Source organism: Protopterus annectens, chromosome 12.part0 (assembly GCF_019279795.1).
Source record: "Protopterus annectens isolate FY-2018-M chromosome 12.part0, PAN1.0, whole genome shotgun sequence".
Taxonomy (NCBI): domain Eukaryota; kingdom Metazoa; phylum Chordata; order Ceratodontiformes; family Protopteridae; genus Protopterus; species Protopterus annectens.
The window spans coordinates 95,147,756-95,161,603 of NC_056746.1; the positions used below are offsets into that span (position 1 = coordinate 95,147,756).

Consider the following 13,848-nt stretch of genomic DNA (forward strand, 5'->3'; position numbering starts at 1 on the left):
TGTTTTTATTCGTTTGGTTAATATTAGTTTACTTAAATGACACCTTATCTTGCTCCCCATCATATGAGGAACAAAATTCTAGGGGAATGTCTGCAAGAGACCTTCTGCGACAATTTTGTCATCAATTCAGCTAACACTGTAGCCCTGCTTACTAAACACACAGTAGTGCTATGTTTAGTAGTTGCACAGTCTTCAGTTAATGAAAAGAAATACAGGCCTTTTTAGATTACTAATCAGTCTATACAATCAAAACTTTCACGTAATCTAAATTATGTAGGTAGTATTTAAAGTTGTTTTTTGTCTTCTAGGCCCTAGTGTGGTAAAATGATATGCACATCACAGAAATGTATTGAAATAAACTTAAATGTATTGAAATAAACTTTTTTTTGATTTATTACCAGAAATGTATTATATGTATACCTATTTTATATGCATATGTAGCAAAGGCACGTACAATTCTCTTGTGAAATTGGGTTGTGAGTGGAAAAAGTTTAAGAAGCTCTGTGTTAAAGTACAAGAATACGCTTTCTCACACAACTTATCCGCCTTTGTCAGAAGGAATGAGGTTAGCAACAGTAACCTGTTCAGCAGCAGCAGACTTAGAAAGAGAACAGGTGCATCTTCTTTTCAATTAGAAAACAGATATGCGTGTGCCTGGGATACTTTGTATAACCTCAAAGTTTCTGCTCAAGGACACCACGGCAAAAACACTTACCTTGTTCTGCTCTTGGAAGGAGGAGGATGAAAGTCAGAAATACTGACTGCAGCAAGAAAGACATCTTCTAAAGCAGGCAATACAGAAGGGATACAGGTAACGTTTGGCATTTGTAGTAGTAAAAATTCGTAACAGATTTTCTGCCACAGAAATTTCATTCTGCTCCCACTGAAAAAGCTCTCATGTTAGATTAGTCACGGATTTCTTCAGCAGGAAATCTAAAGCTATACTTTCCTCAGAATGCTCAGACTAAATCTTCCACAGGACCCCCCCCCCCCCAGTAGCGACTGCTCTGAGGTTCCACCCCTCCCACCACACTGACTGCTCTTCTAACTGGAAAATTCTGCCTGAAGATTCTAATGGCAAAGAAAAAAACAGAAATTACTTCAATAGCAAGGCAAGGCACGGTACATCTGCCATGTGTGTAGAAGTAGAAACAGGATCCTACATCTCCCACAAATTGAATCTTAGGTACCACTGGACCCAGTTTCCTCAACCCCATCCTGGCCAAGTGAAGACCCTTCACCTGTGCCTTCCGCAGACTGTGACAACAGAAGCTCTTCCTTGCCCACTAAGGACATCACTAGAGCTACTGAGGACATGACTATCCCCCAGTATTTGGTGTGTTGGAAGGCTACACCAAGATGATCGGGTGAATATGAACGGTCTGAGGAACCAACCAACCACAGCAGCATCAAACAGTAACTGAAGCAATCAAAACAATGGACTAACCCTTAAAGACTCTTTATATCAGGTCTTCTTGTGCGCTGGGGAAAGTACAACCACAGACTACTGTTCAAATGGTAAGCAGAGGAGGTGGTCTGGAATGCAGACAGCAAAGCCTAAGCAGGTCATTAAGAACATCAGAGAGCAAGTGGTACTAAGGTAAGCACACCACCGAAAGTCTCCCCCAAAGGCAAAATATCCTTTCCTAAACACAAACTCAATAAAATAAACATTCTCCTCACAAAACTTTATACAAGCAGCAACATGACAGATTCATTTTCATAACACAAGTCCTTATCTCTCTGTTTTATAGCACAAGAAACTTTGACAGAAAAAAAAGTTCCCCATAAATAATAAAATAAATAAATCCAAATAAAATAAATAAATCCAAATAAAATAAACAGCAACAAAAGTATGAAGTTCTTCCCCAATGCAGATTCATGCCCAGCTCTTGAAGATTGCTAGACAAGTGACAGGATAATGAGACTTGCCAAAGAAGCTTGTGCTTCAGCGGCAAAAAAAAGCTCTGAAGACCAACTGCCCCACCTCCCTTTTACACGGAACACATCATGCATTCCCAACAGATAGAGTGCCTGGAAGTCACCAAAAGCTTTGGAAAGCTGGCTGGTGCAGGGGGAATAGAACCTACACATAGCTTTGACTACTGCAGTGGTGATGCATGTATTAACATTTTATGTGAATTTCAGGAGCACATGATGGATTTAATTTGCTAAATTTTAGATGTGCAATTTAATTTGACTTGCAACTCTTACATGCCAACATTCTGCAATCATTTGAGTAATCATTGTGGATTATACTAAAGATTAAATTCCAGCTCTTCCCAAATGTTAAAAAAAGGTACAGCTGTGTAACAGAAGTACAAATGGTCACTGCTCCAGTAGCCTTAGCTATATGGGGTTATATCATACCAAGGACATAACAGCCAGCCAGCTTTCAAAGCTTCAGAGCTCCTTCCCTGTGCCCAAACGTTCTGACAGCTAGAACTAATCTGACTAAAAGACAAGTCTGGGTGCCAAGCCCTTCAGAGCTTTCCTGCCAATGGAGAGGAAGGCTGGGCCCCGAAAGGACAATGCTAGGAACAAAGAAATAAATGTCTACACCCTGGCATAAAACGCACCAAAAAACAAGGGGGATAGAGGGAGGGAGTGGCTACTGCAACAGTGATGTATTAAACTTGCATAACCGCACCATCTTCATCAAACTCATCACTGCTACACAGTAGCCTTAAGAATATGGCTAGATTACCCTAGCTTACTACTCTTGGGAAGTGGAAAAGTCCAAAAGTCCCTGGAGAATGGTCCCAGCAAAGCCTGATCTGGACGCAGAGAAGGAATCATTCTTACAGTGCTTTATAACAGTATGTACAGAGGACCAAGTAGCAGCTGCTAGAATACTTCTAAAATCTTTCTAGAATCCACCCCTCTCCAGAAAGTCATAGATTAAGCCAAGGCCCTGGTGGAGTGGGCCTTGACCCTGCCTGGAATAGACTTGTCATAAGGAGTATAATACAAGGTACTGTATGATTTTCTAGTAGCAGGCTTTCTTGACTCCATTAGTACCTGCTACACACCCTCAGTAAACACGTGCCTAAAATGCATTAGGACCCTATCATCCAGGCAGTCAACTTAAGTTAACTGATGTCAGGATGCATCAAACACCCCTGTTCTTGTGCGAGTAGATCAAGTCTGTGAGGAAGCTTGTGGTGACTGTCCCTGGACATTTCCAAAAAGACGGTAGAACTGCAGCTGCTTGGGCCAGAAGGGAGTCACCTTATTGATCTTGGATTCCTTCTTAATATTCAGAAGTACCTCGGATATTAGTGGAAAGGGTAGAAAAGCAAAGCATACAGGAACATTCCTGTCCAAAGAAAAGGCACCTATCTTCCATGCCTGCTTGCATGAATCCTGGAACAGAATTTTGCCAGTTGTTTTTTCACAGAGGAGGCAGAGGGGCTACTTGAACCCCCCACAGATGGATCAAATCTTGATGACCCCCTGATCTAGTTTCCATTCGTGAGGGTTTTCCCTGGTCCTGCTCATCTTACCTGCCACACCATTTTTTGTGACAGAATGTACAATGCCCGTCTAGCAAGATTGTGTTGTGAAGCTATATCTCAAGCTAACATGGCTAGTCCGCAAAGGGGATACGACCTCATTCCCCTCTGCTTGCTGATGTACCATATGAATGTGATATTGTCTGTAACCACTTGAAAAGGTCCCAGGGACCAAAGATGGTTTAGAGAGTTAAGTGTTTTGATTAGGGCAAGCATCCTCTATATTTACATGCTTGTGTGTCTGTCCTTTGTGTTCCACACACCCTGCACTTTTATTCCTCCTGAAACTGCTCCCCAAGCAAAGTCCAAGGCATCTGTGGGAACTGGCTGCTTTGGAACAGGGAGGTAGAAGAGAAGAGGAGCCTGGATTTATGGACATTTGTCATCTCTACCAAAAGATTTCTCTTCTGACAAACCCCAGCACTGGGATTTGAACAGACAAAAGGTGTAAATGCAGAGACCAGACGGACTTCAGACACTAGTGTATCTTTCTCATGTGGGGTCTTGCCAGGGATATCATGAGAATCATGGAAGACATGAGACCCAAAGTCCTGAGGTATTCTCCTCACAGTGAGCAAAGGGAGTTGAAAAACCTTAGAAACAGATCTAATTATAGATCTATTTTTTGCCTGTTTTAAGGCAAGCTCTTTCAAACAGACATCTCAGTTCACACACCAGGAACACAATTCTGTGTGAATGAGTCAAGAAAGAATTTTGAACGTTCTTTTGGAATTCCAGCTTGTGTAAGAGATCTCTCACCCTAAAGAAGAGATTCCTGACACTTTGAAAAAGACTCTGCAAAGATAAGCAAGTTGTCCAAAAATAAAAAAATGTGAATACATGGAGCTAGCCACTCTGGACTATCCACTGCACCAAGAGTGTTCAAAGAGCAAGAAAAAAACTGACAAGGCTGTGCGTGTCTGGATCACATTAAATATCTGGAGTTTGGATGAATAGGGACGGAATAAGTATTTAAGTCTAGTGTTACCAGGAAACTTGAAAAAGGAAGAAAGGGTAACAGGTTGTGAATAAGAAGTTATGTACTCACATAACGTTCCATCTGAGTAGGTAAACTTCATTTGTCAGCAACCTATGGGTTATGAGATCCACATCGGATCTGAGCCGGCAGCTTCCAACAGCTAAGATCCGACCTCCAAGCTCCTCCCTTTACCCATAATCCCCTGCTATCCCTTCCTGACCTCAGATAGAGTTTGCTTATCCATAAACCATACGATACCAAGAACCACCTCCATACTCTAACCTAGAGACAATCCGCCATGAAAGCAGGAGTCCTTTGAACATCCATATAGGTTAGGAGGATGGAGGGAGGGACGGTTGCTGACAAATGAAGTTTACCTACTCAGATGGAACATTATAGTGAGTACATAACTTCTTAATCTGAAGTAGTTAACTTCATTTGTCCATCAACCTATGGGACAGAGTCCCCAGCTACCTGATTCTTGGGAGGTCCTCATGGAAGGATGTTCTGGAGCACTGCAGAGCCAAAGGATGCTCTCCCTCTGGAAACAATATCCAACTTGTAATGGTTTATAAATGTATGAGATGAAGCCCAAGTGGCTGCTGAACAAATGTCACCAGACGACACCCTAGATCGAAAAACAGCAGAGGTAGAAATTGACAGAGTAGAATGGGCATGGACTCCTTGAGGTGCAGGTCGGCCAGAACTCTCATATGCCAAAAGAATACATTGGGAAATCCATCTGGACAATGTGACTTTTGATACAGGTTTTCTCAAAGAGGATTTAGCAAAGGATACAAAAAGCTGGTCTGATTTCCTGTGATCAGCTGTCCTGTGCAAATAGAATCTTAGTTGCCTATGTACGTCTAGAGAGTGCAACTTGTATTCACCTTTGTTCTGATAATTTGGAAAGAAAACTGGTAAATTAGTAGATTGGTTGATATTAGACTCCGAAGCAATTTTGGGCAGAAAAGAGGGGTTGGTCCTGAGTGAGACTATCTTTGTGAAAAATCAAATACGGTGGCTTGGCGCAAAGGGCTTGTAGCTCCGAGACCCTTCTGTCCGAAGTTATGGCAACAAGAAAAACTGTCTTCCAAGATAAGTATTTCAGATCCAGTGAAGTTGCAGGCTCAAAGGGAGGAGCTGCTGGAGACTGAAGTACAAGAGTTAAATCCCAAGGAGGGACTGCATCTTTAACCGGAGGTCTTAGTAAGAAGGTGCCTTTTAGGAAGGTCTTACATAATTTGGACGAAGTCAAATGGCTGAGATCACTGCCAACATGATGAGAGATTGCAGCCAACTGGACTTTGACCATAGAAGAGCTAGCACCTTGGTCGAATAATCCTGACAGAAAATCTAGTACTGCTGGCAACGGAGCTGTAAAGGGATCTAAGTTCTGATGCTCCGCCCAAATAGAAAAACGCTTCCATTTGCTATTATAAATTCTTCTAGTAGATGGCTTGTGAGTGGCTACTAGAATAGCCTTGACAAGGGACGAGATACCGGGAGACCTAGCTATCACTGGAACTGGATCAACCAAGCTGCGAGCTTGAGGTTGTCCAGATTCGGGGTCGACAGGCCTGATGGGTGAGAGATCAGATCCGGGATGGGATCTAGAATCCATGGGGGATTCACTAGATGAGACCATAGATATGGGAACCAAGCTTGATGAGGCCAGAATGCGGCAATGAGGATTATTCTGCTCCCCAACTGTCTGGCTTTCTGTAAAAACTTTAGCATCAGGGGCAGAGGAGGGCAAGCATAAAGAAGACCGGGTGGCCAAACGTGCACCAGAGCGTCTCTGGGGGATTCCCTGGGTGGGGGAATTAGAGCGAAGTAGTCACTGCACTTTGCGTTCGAAGGAGAGGTGAAAAGATCGCAACGAGGTTGACCCCATTTGGAGAAGATTTGCATCGCTACTCTGGGGTTCAGAAACCACTCGTACAGTGAGAGGATGGTTTGACTCTGTCTGCCAAGATGTTGGACCGTCCCAGAATGTGCATCGCTATGAGAAAGCAGTTGGTGGACATCGCCCATTCCCACACTCTCATGGCCTCCCGACAAAGTGGATAGGACCTGGTTCCCCCTTGTTTGCTGATATACCAGACGACCAACATGTTGTCTGTCTGGATGGCAATTGTCCCCAAGGGAAGAAGGCTCTGAAGTGCTTGCAACGCCAAAAGCACCACTCTCATCTCTAGGACACTGATATGCAATGCGGTCTCCGAATGGTTCCACGTGCCTTGGACGGTCCTGCCCAAGCAGTGCCCCCCCCCCACCCGAGGTGAGAGGAGTCTGTGGTCACTGAAGCTAGAGGAGGGGACACAGAGAAGGGGCGCCCCTTCTGGAGGTCCAGGGACTGGAGCCACCATAAGAGGGCTTTCCTGCACACCCTGCTGAGAGGAACGGGGAAGCTCAGGGGATGTCGCAGGAAGGACCACTGGACTTGCAAAGTCCATGAAGAACTCTCATGTTTAAGCGCGCCATGGGTAGTAGGTTGATGGTTGCCGCCATCGAGCCTAGAGCCCTCAGGACCAATTCCACAGGGGGAGCTGGGGATTGTAGAAGGGCCAGTACATGGAGTTTCAGAGTTCGTAGCCGGTCCGGAGTCAAGAAGGCTAGAAGCTGGTTTGTGTTCAATCTGACTCGGATGAAATCTAGGATTTGAGTTGGAAGAAGGGAAGATTTCCCAATGTTGATCGTGATCCCCAGCCGGGGAGCTAGATGGGGAAAGTAATCCCCGGCAGTGCATAGTAGATGCCTGGTGGGGGCGGTCAGGAGTCAGTCGTCCAGGTACGGAAAGACCTGAATTCCCTGGAGTCTCAGGTGGGCCACTACAACAGTTAACACTTTGGTGAACACCCTGGGGGCTGTGGTGAGACCAAAGAGAAGGACCCCGAATTGGTAATGGCTGGCTCCCAGCCGGAAGCGGAGAAACCTCCTGGATCGTCTGTCCATCAAAATGTGGTAGCACGCATCCTTGAGGTCTATGGAGCACATCCAGTCATTCTCCTGCAGTAGGGGAAGAATGGACTGAAGGGTGACCATCCGTAACTTTTCTTTGGCTACTGACAGGTTTAGGAAGGACAGGTCGAGGATTGGTCTTAGGTCCCCCATCTTTTTTGGCACCAAGAAGAACCTGGAGTAAAAGCCTGATCCGGACTGGTCTGGGGGTACGTGCTGGATTGCTCTTTTCTAGCAGCCGGAGTATTTCCTCGGCTGCCGCCTCCCTTTGATTGGGTGGGACATCGGGGAGGCTTCGGAAACTGAGAGGGGGATTGAGAAAGGGGATCTTGTAGCCACTGGATATGATCTGAAGCACCCAGCGATCTGTTGTAATGGAATCCCAAGCTGCAAGGTGCCTCGAGAAACACCCCCCGACTGCCTCCAGAGTGGAGCAGTCGGGTAACCCTTCAGGGTTGCTGCGTGGGCTGATCAGAGATAGGTTCTCTGGACCCAAAGTTCTTCGGGCCCTTTCTGCCTCTAGGGCGGCGCCCACCCTGTCCTCGTCTGCCTCTGAAGGACGACGGGTCCGGAGCGAAACAGGACTGTTGAGACTTCTGGAACCACATCTTCTTCTGTCCCTTTTGGTTCCTGGAGAAAGACCTCTGGGGAGCAGAGAGGCGGACTCCGACGGCAGACGTCTTTCCATCTTTCTCGCTCTGGACCAGTGTGTCACATACGGTCTTGCCAAAAAGGGCAGAACCATCAAACGGGGCATTTGCGAACGACGCCTTAAAGGGTTCTGCGAAATCACAATGACGGAGCCACGCCTGTCGCCGTAGGACGACGCCCGCTCCGCTAGCTCTAGCGGCTCCTTCCATGGCATGGGATAGTAACCGCATAGAGATGTATTGGAGATAGATTTGAGAGTGGCCATTCGGGTAGAGTAAACTTTCTTGTCCTCCGCCGACATGGACTCTGGGGGCGACCGAGCGTATTCTTTGATAAGATACCACTGGAGCCATATCATGTGTGCCATATAATTCAGCGACCTCACAGAAAAGGTGGCTGAAGCGAACACCCGCTTCCCCAGACGGTCCATCGTCCGAGACTCCTTGTCTGGAGGATGAACCCAGGAACTCTCCTGGGCCAGCTCCCTTTTGGTGGCGGCCGCCACCAACATGGCATCTACCGGGTCTCCCTTGCTCCAATATGACTTGTCCGAAGGGGGGCTGAGAATTTTGTCCGGCCTCTTTGGAATGGGCTCCACAGTGTCCAGTTCCTTCCATGCCCTGGTAGTAATCAGGTCTACCAGGGGATCGGCGGGAGGGGACATCCAATAGGTAGACGGGCCTGCCTCAAATGCCTCCAGAAACACAAACTCATCAGAGGAAGGTTTTGGGGCAGACCCCTCCACTCTGATTCGAAGAATCTCCATGATGTCTCCGAAGGAGAAGACTTTGGGGGGGTGACCTTGGGGAACCTTCCCCTTCCTCCAAGTCTGTGTCCTCTGTCAAGAACTCAGGGGAGTCCAAGTGCCTCCTCTTGCACTTGCGTTTGTGAGGGACCTCCTCGGGGGGGGGGGGGCTGTCCGAAGAGGCCTCATCAACCACATCAGCAAGGGAATTATCTGGGATGTCTGTGCAGGCTGTCCCTGGGGCCGGGTGATGGAAGGCGGACCCGTCAGAGGGAGTGCAGGGTGAACCCGTAGCTGAAACTGGGGGCCTGGAATCCCTTGACAAAACCCTCTCCACGACATCAAACGCCAAATGAGAGCTGCTCTCCCTAGGATCCAAGAGCAGGCCCTCCCTCGGATCCGACGTGCAGATCGGAGCCGACGCAGTCGGATCCAAAGGCCCAGTATGCTCTGACCAAGACAGAGCTGAAGCCATACTGACACCTCCGGATCCGAAGCTCAGCTCTCGGTTCCGAGAGCTCTGATCCGAAGAAAAGGGACCAGACAGACTCGAAGGTGCCATTGGCGCCGAAGTACCCGATATTATTGGCGCCGACAGTCCCCCCGGTTCCAACGCTACAAGGCTCCGAAGGCTCCGAATCCCGGTAGTGGGTCAGAGAAGGAGCAATCAGGGCAAAAAATGGGGTCGAGCTCCCCCCCCCCCAGAGGGAGGGGGGCAGGTGCACTCCCATCTGCAGCTGGGCTTGGAGGAACCTATGCATCATCCGGTTCAAGTCTGCATCGGACAAACTCCGGGTAGACCTTGATGAGGCCACCGAGGCGGGCCGGGAGTGCCGCCTCGATGATCTTGAAGGCGACCGGGTCTCCTCCTCCTTCGGCCCCGGCGAAAAGCGCAGTGAACGGAGCCGGGAAGGAGAAGACTCGGGAGGCCCTGGGAGGAGAAACCCATTTGGCTGGTGGGGCCAATGCAGTAGCTTCGGCCCGCCGCTTGTGGTGCTTTTCCCAGCGTTTCTCCTTTCTAGCTTCCCTCTCCTCCTGGCCCAAGGTGGGAGGTTGAGTCCCGGCCAGGTGAAGGGGAATAGCAGATGGCGCTGCTGCAGCCGTGGCAGGTGACACGGAGGGACCTGAGGATGAAGCCGGGTCCAGGGGCAGAAGTCCCGCCAGAATCAGCTTCGACCTCCTTCCTTGAGGGCCCTGGGGTTGAACGCTGCGCAAATATTGCGGCCGGTGGAAAGATGTTCAACCCCAAGGCATAAAATGCACCGAGTGTGGCCATCCGCTGGGGACAGCTTATGGCCACACTCAGTTCACTTTGAAAAGAATGTTTTGGGTGCCTCCGCCATACCTACAATAAAAACAACACACCCGCTAGGCCCCAAAACCACACACCCTAATGCGCACACGAGGGGGAGGGAATAACACTAAAAAGATAACTAAACACCAAGTAGAGAAAACGTTAATGCTACTGGGGAACTATGCTAAATCACACACACAAAAATCTGTTTAAAACTAAGAAAAGGAGATTTTTTTCTCACAAATTCGACAACCACCACGCCCGGAAGCTCGATCAAGCTGCTGAGAGAACCGTGGCAAACTAGAACTGAGGTCAGGAATGGATAGCAGGGGATTATGGGTAAGGGGGAGGAGCTTGGATCTTAGCTGTTGGAAGCTGCCGGCTCGGATCCAACATGGATCAGATAACCCATAGGTTGATGGACAAATGAAGTTAACTACTTCAGATGTGACATTTTCAATTTGGGCAGCGTCTCAAACAGATGCCCAATAACGGCTGGGTTCTAAAAACTTGGTTTTAATTGCAATAAAACTGGTGAGCACTTTCACAGGAAACCTGCTTCAGACCATAACACAAGTACAATAATAAAACATTTAAATAAAAATAAACTACCAATAAAAAATGTAAAATCGTATCACATGATAGCATTCAATGATGTAAACCCCTTTTCTTGAGTGCTGGTTTTAAAGAAACAGTTATTGAGACGTGATTAACATTAGTTCTTAAATCTGAAATCTAGCACAGTTCAACATATTCAGTTTCATTAAAAATGTCACCCTCACGCAGACCACAATCCACTATACTCAACACCAGGAACGTGAGAGTGTACATCTCGATTTTCAGCAACATGCTTTGCTAGAGCATTATTTAACTTCCTATTACAATTATCATTAACATGCTCTAGAATTCTCTCCCTTAAAGTTCGGTTAGTTTTACCGACAAATAATCCCCCACATTGCACACACAGCCAAATAAACTATATTTTTCGTAGTGCAATCTGTGTAAAAACAAAAATCAATAGTCTTAGAGAGTCTCAGATAAGGAATGGAGGTTATTGTCCATATGAATTTAAATGCACTACAAGATCTGCAAGAATATGTGCTCCTGCATTCGGATTGTACTCTCCAAGATGATGTCTGTCTAACACAAATGCTGTTTTAACATCTTGTTCCTAAATGCGAACTTGGGTGAGAGACCTAGAATTCTACACAACTCAGGGTCAGTCATAAGAATGGGCCAGTTCTTTTTAACAATGTTATATACTACATTGATATTGCAGAAAGCAAAAGTGCTCACCAGTTTTATTATAATTAAAACCAAGTTTTTAACACTCAGCCATTGTTGGACATCTGCTTTTACATTTAGCTATTTTTGGGCTTTGTCCTGGTCCTCTCTGCATTCTTGAATTTATTTTAGTGTCTCAAACAGGTTTAGAAAAGATACAGAACTGGTCTCGAAGCATTTTTTCTTTCTTTCTTTCTTTAGCACTAAGAATATCCTTGAATAAAAACCCTTCCCCAGCTGGGAATGAGGGACTGGTTCTATTACTCCTAGGGACAGCATGTGATAAAAAAAAAAAAAAAAAAAACGTGGAAACAAGAGAGTCTGATCTGGAGCATGAGGAATGCCCCCACACACCCCCCCCCCCCCGGAAAGAAGACATTTTCTTCCACTGCAATTTCTAACATTGAAGAATTATCTTCATAAGCCATTTGTCTGAAACTGTTGCCAAAAAGGAAAATGGAGAATTCAGACTTTCTGAAAAAAAAGAGGGAAGGGATGGGAAGGGGTCATAATGTCTCTTGAACAGTCAGACTTGTTGAAATGTCCCTGGTTTTGGGAGGTTTGAGGCTTGTTTTTGGAATTCCCTTGCATTTCTTCTAAAATGTCCATTTACCTGTAACTTGTTGCCACTGTTTACTCTTCTTTTTGCCAAAACTGGATGAAGAATTAAATAATCCCTTAGAAAATTTGTAAAAGGAGGTCCGACAATCTTAAAGATGCTCTTGGTCAGCTTACCCATTTCATCACGTTTTGATCATCTTTGCAGCAGACAGTACAAAAACAAATCTCTATCCAAAGGGGATTTTAAAATCTCTTTTTATCATCACCTGGGAGGTTCTGAGAATGCAGCCATACAAACCTATCCAAAACAAAACCAGCAGCCATAGTCCTGGAAACAGTACCAAGAGTTTTACATTCACTATAAATGAGTAGTGACCTGTGTGACAGAAAGAACAATTTAAAGCACATTTTTTCCTCACAAGAAGAGGAGATTGCAAATAAACATTCCTCACACTTCCATTTAGTCTGAAATTTAACATAGGATCCTGACCATTAGAAATTTTGAAAATCAATATTGCAGAATACACTTTTTCCTTCCCAGTTACCAACAGTTCTCATCCTTGTCAAAAAGAGTAGGACTGGAATTAGTGAAGAGTTTAGCAGCAGTGGGATCAGTGAAAGCTATAGCTGCTGGGTCAGGTTTGGAAATCATTTATAAAAACTTAACACTGTGCACTTTATACATCCTACCTGCCTTTTTAGTGGCAGCTGGCTAGCAGGAAGCCTGTAGGCAGTAACACACAGGCACACACTAAAGCAGTCATAACGGAGGAATGGGTATAGGTTCTAGAAATTCCTTCTGTAACAACTTAGTATTTTTCTGAGTGACTGAGAAACCTGAGTGTTCTCCCACTGAAAATACTGGCATATTCTAACAAATCTCATAAAAAAAGAAAGCCCCGAAAGAGAGAATCAGACTCTGAGGATACTTCTTTTTCTGAAGAGTAATTTACCTTCCTGTTCAGATTCAATCTTTAATCTCTTCAGGAAAATGGGTATCCCCCTTTTACCAACACTTTTACCACAAAATACTTTACAAGAAGGATCAATAGTTTGAATTAAACTCTAAGCCAGACCCAGTAAACTACTCTTGTCTAAGGAAATTTGAGGAGAAGATGCATGCTTAGTTTTCAGTTTCTTTTTTTTGTCAAACATGGCAAACTCTGTTACTAATGGCAGCAGCAACTTACCCAGGGATGGGCACAGCATCCTGACAAAACAGGAAAGTCCTCTCGGCTCCCTCTCCCAGGAGGGACAAAAGTGGGACTCGTTGCACACTGAAGGAACCCAAACAGCTGCAGAGGATGTGGCTAACTCCTAGCCAACAGTGGCTGTTGACGCTTCACCAGAGAGGGATTAGAGGTAAATTATGTCAGCTGAGTTATAACACATGGCCACAGCACAGAGGTAAATGATGTCAGCTGAGTTATAACACATGGCCACAGCACAGAGGCAAATGATGTCAGCTGAGTTATAACACATGGCCACAGCACAGAGGCAAATGATGTCAGCTGAGTTATAACACATGGCCACAGCACAGAGGTAAATTATGTCAGCTGAGTTATAACACATGGCCACAGCACAGAGGTAAATGATGTTAGCTGAGTTATAACACATGGCCACAGCACAGAGGTAAATGATGTCAGCTGAGTTATAACACATGGCCACAGCACAGAGGTAAATGATGTCAGCTGAGTTATAACACATGGCCACAGCACAGAGGTAAATGATGTCAGCTGAGTTATAACACATGGCCACAGCACAGAGGTAAATTATGTCAGCTGAGTTATAACACATGGCCACAGCACAGTCACCCATCTGTGACGGAGGCAGATTGCTATCCAGCTATGGTGGC

The 13,848-nt window shown here is 45.8% G+C and overlaps 1 protein-coding gene across 2 annotated transcripts in view; it reads right to left on the reverse strand.

The window, feature by feature from the left end:
* Nucleotides 1-13,848, reverse strand: part of MSRB1 (methionine sulfoxide reductase B1) — a 128,812-nt gene that overhangs the window by 39,646 nt on the left and 75,318 nt on the right. The gene's annotated exons all lie outside the window — the stretch shown is intronic.